Source organism: Triticum dicoccoides, chromosome 4A (assembly GCF_002162155.2).
Source record: "Triticum dicoccoides isolate Atlit2015 ecotype Zavitan chromosome 4A, WEW_v2.0, whole genome shotgun sequence".
Taxonomy (NCBI): Eukaryota; Viridiplantae; Streptophyta; class Magnoliopsida; order Poales; family Poaceae; genus Triticum; species Triticum dicoccoides.
The window spans coordinates 16,046,449-16,058,746 of NC_041386.1; positions in this window are offsets into that span (position 1 = coordinate 16,046,449).

Here is a 12,298-nt window from a genome sequence, read left to right on the forward strand (position 1 = left end):
TGAAACTCTCCTGGTGGCCAAAACTGGACTTCCTATATATATATATATATATATATATATTTATCTTTACCTCCGGACCATTCCGAAACTCCTCGTGACATCCGGGATCTCATCCGGGACTCCGAACAACTTTTGGTTAACCGCATACTAATATCTCTACAACTCTAGCATCACCGAACCTTAAGTGTGTAGACCCTACGGGTTCGGGAGACACGTAGACATGACAGAGACAACTCTCTGGTCAATAACCAACAGCGGGATCTGGATACCCATGTTGGCTCCCACATGTTCCACGATGATCTTATCGGATGAACCACGATGTCAAGGATTCAATCAATCCCGTATACAATTCCCTTTGTCTACCGGTATAGTACTTGCCCGAGATTCGATCGTCGGTATCCCGATACCTTGTTCAATCTCGTTACCGGCAAGTCTCTTTACTCGTTCCGTAACACACCATCCCGTGATCAACTCCTTGGTCACATTGTGCACATTATGATGATGTCCTACCGAGTGGGCCCAGAGATACCTCTTCGTTTACACGGAGTGACAAATCCCAGTCTCGATTCGTGCCAACCCAACAGACACTTTCAGAGATACCCGTAGTGCACCTTTATAGCCACCCAGTTATGTTGTGGCGTTTGGTACACCCAAAGCATTCCTACGGTATCCGGGAGTTGCACAATCTCATGGTCTAAGGAAATGATACTTGACATTAGAAAAGCTTTAGCAGACGAACTATACGATCTTGTGCTAGGCTTAGGATTGGGTCTTGTCCATCACATCATTCTCCTAATGATGTGATCCCGTTATCAATGACATCCAATGTCCATGGTCAGGAAACCATGACCATCTATTGATCAACGAGCTAGTCAACTAGAGGCTTACTAGGGACATGTTGTGGTCTATGTATTCACACATGTATTACGGTTTCCGGTTAATACAATTATAACATGAACAATAAACAATTATCATGAACAAGGAAATACAATAATAACCATTTTATTATTGCCTCTAGGGCATATTTCCAACAGTCTCCCACTTGCACTAGGGTCAATAATCTAGTTCACATCACTATGGGATTGCAATGAATCCAACACCCATGGGGTTTGTTCATATCTTGCTTGTGAGAGAGGTTTATTAGTCAATGAGTCTGAACCTTTCAGATCCATGTGTGCTTTACAAGTCTCTATGTCATCTTGTAGATGCAGCTACCACGCGCTACTTGGAGCTATTCCAAATAATTGTTCTACTATACGAATCTGGTTTACTACTCAGAGTCATCCGGATTAGTGTCAAAGTTTGCATCGACGTAACCCTTTACGACGAACTCTTTTACCACCTCCATAATCAAGAAAATTCCTTAGTCCACTAGTTACTAAGGATAAGTTCGACCGATGTCGTGTGATCCATTCCTGGATCACTCTTGTACCCCTTGACTGACTCATGGCAAGGCACACTTCAGGTGCGGTACACAGCATAACATACTGTAGAGCCAACGTCTAAAGCATAGGGGACGACCTTCGTCCTTTCTCTCTCTTCTGCCGTGGTCAGGTCTTGAGTCTTACTCAATATTCACACCTTGTAACACAGCTAAGAACTCCTTCTTTGCTGATCTATTTTGAACTCCTTCAAAATCTTGTCACGGTATGTATTCATTCGAAAGTACTATTAAGCGTTTTTTGATCTATCCTTATAGATCTTGATGCTCAATGTTCAAGTAGCTTAATCCAGATTTTCCATTGAAAAACACTTTTCAAATAACCCTGCATGCTTTCCAGAAATTCTACATCATTTCTGATCAACAATATGTTAACAACATATACTCATCAAAAATTCTATAGTGCTCCCACTCACTTCTTTGGAAATACAAGTTTCTCATAATCTTTGTATAAACCCAAAATCTTTGATCATCTCATCAAAGCGTACATTCCAACTCCGAGATGCTTACTCCAGTCCTTAGAAGGATTGCTGGAGCTTTGCATACTTGTTAGCATCTTTCAGGATTGACAAAACCTTCTGGTTGTATCACATACAACCTTTCCTCAAGAAAATCGTCGAGGAAACAATGTTTTGACATCCTATCTGCAAGTTTTCATAAATAATGCAGTAACTGCTAACATAATTCCAACAGACTCTTAGCATCGCTACGAGTGAGAAAGTCTCATCGTAGTCAACTCCTTGAACTTGTCGGGGAACATCTTAACGACAAGTCGAGCTTTCTTAATGGTGACACTTACCATCATTGTCCATCTTACTTTTCAAATCCATCTGCACCCAACATCCTTACGACCATCAAGTAGTTCTTTCAAAGTCTATACTTTCTTTTATACATGGATCCTCTCTCGGATTTTATGGCCTCGAGCCATTCATCGGAATCCGGGCCCACCATCGCTTCTCCATAGCTCGTAGGTTCATTGTTGTCTAGCAACATGGCCTCCAAGACAGGATTACGTACCACTCTAAAGTAGTACACATCCTAGTCAACCTATGGGTTTGGTAGCGACTTGATCCGAAGTTTCATGATCACTATCATAAGCTACCACTTCAATTGTTGTAGGTGCCACAGGAACAACTTCCTGTGCCCTGCTACACACTAATTGAAGTGATGGTTCAATAACCTCATCAAGTCTCCACCATCCTCCCACTCAATTCTTTCGAGAGAAACTTTTCCTCGAGAAAGGACCCGTTTCTAGAAACAATCACTTTTGCTTCCGGATCTGAAATAGGAGGTATACCCAACTATTTTTGGGTATTCTATGAAGATGCATTTATCCGCTTTGGGTTCGAGCTTATCAGCCTGGAACTTTTTCACATAAGCATCGCAGCCCCAAACTTTTAAGAAACAACAGCTTAGGTTTCTCTAAACCATAGTTCATACGGTGTCGTGTCAACGAAATTGTGTGGTGCCCTATTTAAAGTGAGTGCGGTTGTCTCTAATGCCTAACCCATAAACGATAGTGGTAATTCGATAAGAGACATCATGGTATGCACCATATCCAATAGGGTGCAGTTGTGATGTTCGGACACACCATCACACTATGGTACTCCAGGTGGTATTAGTTGTGAAACAATTTCCACAATGTCTTAATTGTGTGGCAAACTCGTAACTCAGATATTCATCTCTTTGATCATATCATAGACATTTTATCATCTTGTCACGACGATCTTCAACTTCACTCTGAAATTACTTAAACCTTTCAATAATTCAGACTTGTGTTTCATCAAGTAAATATACTCAGCATCTACTCAAATCATCTATGAAGTAAGAACATAACGATATCCACTGCGTGCCTCAACACTCATTGGACTACACACATCAAAATGTATTACTTCCAACAAGTTGCTTTCTTGTTCCATCTTACTGAAAATGAGGCCTTTCAGTCATCTTGCCCATGTGGTATGATTTGCATGTCTCAAGTGATTCAAAATCAAGTGAGTCCAAACGATCCATCTGCATGGAGTTTCTTCATGCATATCTACCAATAGACATGGTTCGCATGTCTCAATCTTTTCAAAAATGAGTGAGCCCAAAGATCCATCAACATGGAGCTTCTTCATGCGTTTTATACCAACATGACTCAAATGGCAGTGCCACAAGTACGTGGTACTATCATTATCTTTTGGCATGAACATGTGTATCACTACGATCGAGATTCAATAAACCATTCACTTTAGGTGCAAGACCATTGAAGGTATTATTCAAATAAACAGAGTAACCATTATTCTCCTTAAATGAATAACCGTGTGGCGATAAACATAATCCAATTATGTCTATGCTCAACGCAAACACCAAATAACAATTATTTCGGTTTAACACCAATCTCGATGGTAGAGGGAGCGTGCGATGTTTGATCACATCAACCTTGGAAACACTTCCAACACATATCGTCATCTCACCTTTAGCTAGTCTCCGCAGCCTTTTATTTCGAGTTACTAACGCTTAGCAACCGAACCGGTATTTATTACCCTGGTGCTACTAGGAGTACTAGTAAAGTACACAATAATATGACGTATATCCAAAATACTTTTGTCCACCTTGCCAGCCTTCTCATCTACCAAGTATCTAGGGTAGTTCTGCTTCAGTGATTGTTCCCCTCATTATAGAAGCACTTAGTCTCGGGTTTGGTTCAACCTTGGGTTTCTTCACTAGAGCAGCAACTGATTTGCCGTCTCATGAAGTATCCCTTCTTTCCCTTGCCCTTCTTGAAACTAGTGGTTTAACCATCAACAATTGATGCTCCTACTTGATTTCTACTTTCGCGGTCTCAAACATATCGAGTTGCTCAAGGATCATCATGTCTATCCCTGATATGTTATAGTTCATCATGAAGCTCCAATAGCTTGGTGGCAATGACTATGGAGAACCATCACTATCTCATTTGGAAGATTAACTCCCACTCGATTCAAGCGATTGCAGTACTCAGACAATCTGAGCACATGCTCAACAATTGAGTTTTTCTCCCTTAGTTTGCAGGCTTAAGAAACTTGTCAGAGGTCTCATACCTCTTGACGTGGGCACTAGTCTGAAATTCCAATTTCTGTCTTTGGAACATCTCATATGTTCTGCGATGTTTCAAAAACGTCTTTGGTGCCACAATTCTAAACCGTTAGTATTACGTACCGAACTATCACGTAGTCATCAAAATGTGTATGTCAGATGTTTCCCAACATCTACAGACGATGCTCGAGGTTCAACACACTGAGCGGTGCATTAAGGACATAACCCTTCTGTGCAGCAATGAGGACAATCCTCAGTTTACGGACCCAGTCCGCATAATTGCTACTGTCAACTCTCAACTAAATTTTCTCTAGGAACATATCTAAAACAGTAGAACTAAAGTGTGAGCTACAACATAATTTGCAAAGACCTTTTGACTATGTTCATGATAATTAAGTTCATCTAATCAAATTATTCAATGAACTCCTACTTAGATAGACATCCCTCTAGTCATCTAAGTGATACATGATCCGAGTCAACTAGGCCGTGTCCGATCATCACGTGAGACGGACTAGTCATTATCGGTGAACATCTTCATGTTGATCGTATCCACTATACGACTCATGTTCGACCTTTCAGTCTTCCGTGATCCGAGGCCATGTCTGTACATGCTAGGCTCGTCAAGTTAACCTAAGTGTATTGCGTGTGTAAAGCTGGCTTACACCCGTTGTATGCGAACGTTAGAACCTATCACACCCGATCATCACGTGGTGCTTCGGAACAACGGACCTTAGCAATGGTGCACGGTTAGGGGGAACACTTTCTTGAAATTATTGCGAGGGATCATCTTATGTATGCTACCGTCGTTCTAAGAAAATAAGATGTAAACATGACAAACATCACATGCAAATCATAAAGTGACATGATATGGCCAATATCATCTTGCGCCTTTGATCTCCATCTTCGAGGCGCGGCATGAACACCATCGTCACCGGCATGACACCATGATCTCCATCATCGTGTCTTCATGAAGTTGCCTCGCCAACTATTACTTCTACTACTATGGCTAACGGTTAGCAATAAAGTAAAGTAATTACATGGCGTTTTCATTGACACGCATGTCATAAATAAATTAAGGCAACTCCTATGGCTCCTGCCGGTTGTCATACTCATCGACATGCAAGTCGTGATTCCTATTACAAGAACATGATCAATCTCATACATCACATATATCATTCATCACATCCTTTTGGCCATATCATATCACATAGCATACCCTGCAAAAACAAGTTAGACGTCCTCTAATTGTTGTTGCATGTTTTACGTGGCTGCTATGGGTTTCTAGCAAGAACGTTTCTTACCTACGCAAAACCACAACGGTGATATGCCAATTGCTATTTACCCTTTATAAGGACCCTTTTCACCGAATCCGATCCGACTAAAGTGGGAGAGACAGACACCCGCCAGCCACCTTATGCATGAAGTGCATGTCAGTCGATGGAACCTGTCTCACGTAAGTGTACGTGTAAGGTCGGTCCGGGCCGCTTCATCCCACAATGCCGCCAAATCAAAATAAGACTAGTAACGACAAGCAAATTGAACAAATCATCGCCCACAACTACTTTGTGTTCCACTCGTGCATAGAATCTACGCATAGACCTAGCTCTGATATCACTGTTGGGGATCGTAGCAGAAGTTTAAAATTTTCTACGCATCACCAAGATCAATGTAGGAGATACTAGCAACGAGAGAGAGGGAGTGCATCTTCATACCCTTGAAGATCGCTAAGCGGAAGCGTTCAAGAGAACGGGGTTGATGGAGTCGTACTCGTCGTGACCCAAATCACCGATGATCCTAGCGCCGAATGGACGGCACCTCCGCGTTCAACACACGTACGGAGCGGAGACGTCTCCTCCTTCTTGATCCATCAAGGGAGGAGGAGAAGTTGATGGAGATCCAGCAGCACGACAGCATGGTGGTGGAAGTAGCGGGATCCCTGTAGGGCTTCGCCAAGCTCAAGCGGGGAGGAAGAGGTGTCACGGGAGGAAGGGAGGCGCCAGGGCTTAGGGTGCTGCTGCCCTCCCTCCCCTCCACTATATATAGGGGACCTGGGGGGCGCCGGCCCCTAGAGATCCCATCTAATGGGAGGGGCGGCCTAGGGGTTGGCTTGGCCCCCAAGCCAGGTGGAGGCGCCCCCACCCCTTTAGGGTTTCCAACCCTAGGCGCAAGGGAGGCCCAAGGGGGGCGCACCAGCCCACCAGGGGCTGGTTCCCATGTCACTTCAGCCCATGGGGCCCTCCGGGACAGGTGGCCCCACCCAGTGGACCCCCGGGACCCTTCCGGTGGTCCCGGTACAATACCGGTGACCCTGAAACTCTCCCGGTGGCCGAAACTGGACTTCCTATATATATATATATATCTTTACCTCCGGACCATTCCGGAACTCCTCGTGACGTCCGGGATCTCATCCGGGACTCCGAACAACTTTCGGTTAACCGCATACTAATATCTCTACAACTCTAGCGTCATCGAACCTTAAGTGTGTAGACCCTACGGGTTCGGGAGACACGTAGACATGACAGAGACAACTCTCTGGTCAATAACCAACAGCGGGATCTGGATACCCATGTTGGCTCCCACATGTTCCACGATGATCTCATCGGATGAACCACGATGTCAAGGATTCAATCAATCCCGTATACAATTCCCTTTGTCTACCGGTATAGTACTTGCCCGAGATTCGATCGTCGGTATCCCGATACCTTGTTCAATCTCGTTACCGGCAAGTCTCTTTACTCGTTCCGTAACACATCATCCCGTGATCAACTCCTTGGTCACATTGTGCACATTATGATGATGTCCTACCGAGTGAGCCCAGAGATACCTCTCCGTTTACACGGAGTGACAAATCCCAGTCTCGATTCGTGCCAACCCAACAGACACTTTCAGAGATACCTGTAGTGCACCTTTATAGCCACCCAGTTACGTTGTGGCGTTTGGTACACCCAAAGCATTCCTACGGTATCCGGGAGTTGCAAAATCGCGTGGTCTAAGGAAATGATACTTGACATTAGAAAAGATTTAGCAGACGAACTATACGATCTTGTGCTAGGCTTAGGATTGGGTCTTGTCCATCACATCATTCTCCTAATGATGTGATCCCGTTATCAATGACATCCAATGTCCATGGTCAGGAAACCATGACCATCTATTGATCAACGAGCTAGTCAACTAGAGGCTTACTAGGGACATGTTGTGGTCTATGTATTCACACATGTATTACGGTTTCCGGTTAATACAATTATAGCATGAACAATAGACAATTATCATGAACAAGGAAATACAATAATAACCATTTTATTATTGCCTCTAGGGCATATTTCCAACAGTGCCCACTACAGTATCCCTCACCACGGAGTCCACAAATCCAAATATTGCAATTCCAAGAGGATGATCATCAACTTCAGTAGGGAAGATGTGAGATTCATGGAGCAAATCTTCCACTGTGTGGCGCAGCTGAGCCTTGCGGTGATGGGGGACGAAGCGGTTCGCCTCTACGATGGCCAGGAAATCATGGCGTAGAGGAGGCACTGGGCCAATCACCATGTCATCACGCACCCTCCGATCCGGTGGCCCAAGCTCAATCGTCATCCCTTGGGGAAGGTAGGGGACGACATTGAGGGTGAAGTTCACCATGACAGGGGAGAGCGGAGGAGCAGAGGCTGGAGCAGAGGTTGGTGCAGAGTGCGAGGCGGAATGCGTATCGACCGCGGGGGTGGGAGACTTGGGTACCCAGACTCCTCGATCAATGTGCACCCACTTTTGGCAGTCGGCCACCACGTGTCCATGTATTCCACAGGATGAGCATCTGACGGTCCTCGTAGCCTACCTAGCAGGAGGGTCTTTATTAAACTTTCCATTTAATGGTAAACTCTGATTGTCATTTATGGTAGGCCCAATATCCCTTATCATCCTCCTTCAGTGTAAAGACCGATATCTTTCATGGTTAAAAGGCAATGAATCAGCATTAGGAGGCAAGCTACCAATTTGAGGATTAACAGAATCAATTTGCAATCTCCTACTGGAGTAAGATTGATTTGAAGTAATAGGAGGATCCATATATGTAGATGCACCCGAGGATGAGTTTTTGGGCCTCCAACATAAACGAGACACATGGGGCCGATTGCAATTGTTTTTTAAGTGGCCCAGCCAGCCACAAATCGAGCATTTAGAATGGGCCGGGCAATCGAAGAACACATGTTCAGAGGAGCCGCAGGAGAAACAGGCCCATGCATGTGTTGGAGCTGGCTCAGTACATGTACACGCGCATGGTCTATCCAAACAAACCAAACAATAGGATCCCGGGCAATTATCAGCCATGTGATCCTTGTCTCCACAATTTGAGAAGATCCTTAAAGTGTCATAAATGAATGCAGGAGTCGGGACAAAGGAAATTTTCCAAATTGAAGCAATCTTGTCATCTGAGATTCCAACACGACGATGATCCAAAATATGGAGAAGCGTGAAGGGGGGTAGAGATTTCCATTCATTATATTTGAAATTATGAGCCTCAAATTTCCCCTTGAAACCCACGGGATAATCAATAAGCGGCCTTTTAAGATTAACATTGAAATCTCCGATAGGTAAAGTCTCCGGTAAAACCTCATGATTAGAGACACCATTATCCCTAGCATTGATGGGGCAATTAAAGCAGCCAAGAGCCAAATTAGCTGGTAATGAATGCTCCCTAGAATCCGGGGATTGATCCTTACCATGCACGTCCTGACTGGTCACCGGAGCTAGCCCGGAAGCCATCGCCGACGAGGATTCCGGTCGGTCATCCCCACCGTTAGGGACATTGAGAAACCCAAAGTTTGAGAGGACATCCAAAGAAGCATCGTCACAAATATCCTCTTTTTGAGTAAATGGTAGCTTAGATTTGATCGCCAAGGGAGAACGAACCAAAACCTCTGGAATTGTCTGATCAAGATGCCAACTCAAAGATGAATCTCTATTACCACCATCCTCAGGATGGTAGAGGCTAAAATGACAGACGAAGTCCGGCCAAATTCGATCCTTAAGACCATAGATGAAATGACCAACTCGACTAGAAGCAACTGAAAACCGAAATCTTCTTCCATGCAGATGTACCATGTTGAGACCAGAAGGGAGACCACCAATGCAACATTGAAGGGCCACCGCAACTGATTCCTCATTGAGCAGGAAGGAGGCAGACGAGAAATGCACAACCAAGAAGAATTCCTTGGTATGATCGGATAAGGAGAAGTGAACCGAAGATCCAAAACGACGACGCACCTGAGCCGCGACCGCTAGGCCGGGGAAGAAGTCCCAATGGAAAAGCCCCTCCATTGAACCCTAGATCAGTCCGAATGCACGCTTCGAAGGTATGAATAGCATAAGTGGGTCACATGTGTCATTGTCTTATACTTCAATTAGACGATTTTAGTTCTTCTATTTAGGCAGCGGGGCCCAGCATCAGTGACTATTAGTAGCAGGATGGCACTAACAGTGATTAACTTTTAATCTAATTAGGCCCGGCCCCATATGGCGTGACACTAGTTAGCCATTGTGTGGCTGTACGTGAAGCTCACGCACAAGCACACACAAATGGCGCTGGTGGTCATGGCCAAGCAGCATCAGCAGCAACTAACGGCCGTAGTAGACCAGCAGTAGCATGAGTAGCAGCAGCAGCAGTAATTAGCAGCAGCGGCAGCACAACATCAAGAACCAGTAGTAGTTCGAGCAGCACGCAGCAGCAGGGCAGCAACGCGGTAAGCAGAGCGGGCGAGGGGCTGGAGTTGGCCATACGAACGACGGCCGGCGGAGGTGCACAGCGGATGCGACGACGACCAAACGGGAGCCTCTGGCGGCCATTTGAGGCGTGGCATGAACCTACGAGTTCACCTTGCAGCCGCGCATCTAGTGGCGCAAGCGGCCGAGGCAAAGGATGGCTAGAGCGATGCCTACGCGCGAGCCTGGCGGCGGCCGAAGCTCGGCCTTGCGGCAACGGCGCCAGGGACGGGCAAATTCGAGCAAGGGGATAGTGGGAAACGGACGGCGGCTCATAGCGGAGCTTGATGGAGGCTCGACGAGGTCGTAGCTCGTTGGAGAGGCGCAGATCGAGCGGCGGCGACCGGCGGATGCAGCCGGGGAAGGAGGTCCAGCGCAACACTGAAGAAGAGGGGCGCGGTGGTTGTCTCGTTGACGAACGGCAGTTGCGACCCGCCAGAGGAGCGTCGGAGAGCTGCGGAGGAGCAGGGGAGAGGAGGGGCTGCGAGGGGGTTCGGGCATAAGGTGCGGCGCGAGGAAGATGGTGAGGGATCGAGCGAGGCTCTCCCTGGCGGCGCGAGGTGGGGATTGGGACGAGAGGAGGCTGGTTGTGGGCTAGGTTAAGCAGTTGGTGGGGGCGCCTGGGCCTAGCAGGCCGGCATGTGGCCTAAGGCCCAGGGTGATGAGGGCGGTATCCTTTTTTTTTTCTCTATTTTTATTTCTTTTATTTCCTATTAAAAGGATAACTACTGTTTTGGATGGAAACAAGGCATCAAATGATTTTGTTGAATGTGAAACTTAGCAAATAATCCAGGTACAACATTATGGTGTTGCCTAAAAAGTTTCAGGGCCAATGGAATTGTTCAAGCATTTTTTTAGAAACTGAAAAGGTTAATTAATATGATGTTGGATCACTTTATAATTTTCCTAGGAATTTATTAGTTAGTCAGTTGAAGTTGGTTTCAACATGACAATGATCAAGGGAATCATGTTTGACAAGTTTGAATTTCTGACTTTAATTTTGAATTTGAATTTTGAACAGGTTTCGAATCAACGCGAGTTTAACAATAGTAACAGTGGTGACATGGCGTCATTAGCAGAGGTTTACTGTAACTTAATTATCCAGGCGTCACATGTACCTTACATGGTATTACCACTAAATCCACGTAGCGTCATTTCATCGGCGCTTGTGCATAGCATAACCCACGTAAAGTGTGTTTGTGATATCCATTTGTGATGATACTAATAGTTTAGGCTCTTATAGCATTGGAGCATTTCATGACATATTTTATTTGACTTTGGCCAAAATATGTAGCCCGAACATTTTGTTTAATTTTCTCTCACTTGTATTACTACTAACACTGCGTAGCGTTAAGATAATGCCAGTGTGTAGCGTAACCAAGTAAGATTAGTTTTTATGATGCAACATGTTTTATAATCCATCTTGCATGATTTTGGTTTTTTGGGTGTGTAGTATGAACACATTTTTTAATAAGTTTTGCCATGCTCGTATTGCTACTAACACCGAGTAGCATTAAGATAATGCCCCCGTGTAGCGTAACCAAGTGAAGCAACATTTTGTATATTCTTGTTCGTATTACAACCAACGCGACACATAAGGTTCATAGCGTAACCGAACAAAAACGAATTCAATTTAGCATATTTGTGATTTCATTCCAACTTAGTCATATCCATTTTTTATGGTGACCAAATTAAGGCATTTTTATGAAGTTTTCGTGCCTATGATAATCTCTTGATTCGTATCCGCATATAGGGACCAAACCGAGGAACGAGACGGTCATCCTAGCTTGTATCACTAAAGGGACCGAACCAAGGAGATCATTCGGACGAAGCATATGCAACATGCAGAAGGAACATGTATGCTCCTTGACTCATACCGCGATGGCCAAATCGAAGGCGAAAGTTTAGGGTAGATATAACATGCTCCTTGATTTGTACCGTGATGACCGAACCGAAGGCAACAATTTGGGGTGTATATAACATGTCCCTCGATGGCCGAACCAAAGACAAATATTTGAGATGAATGTAACACACTCCTTAGTCCGT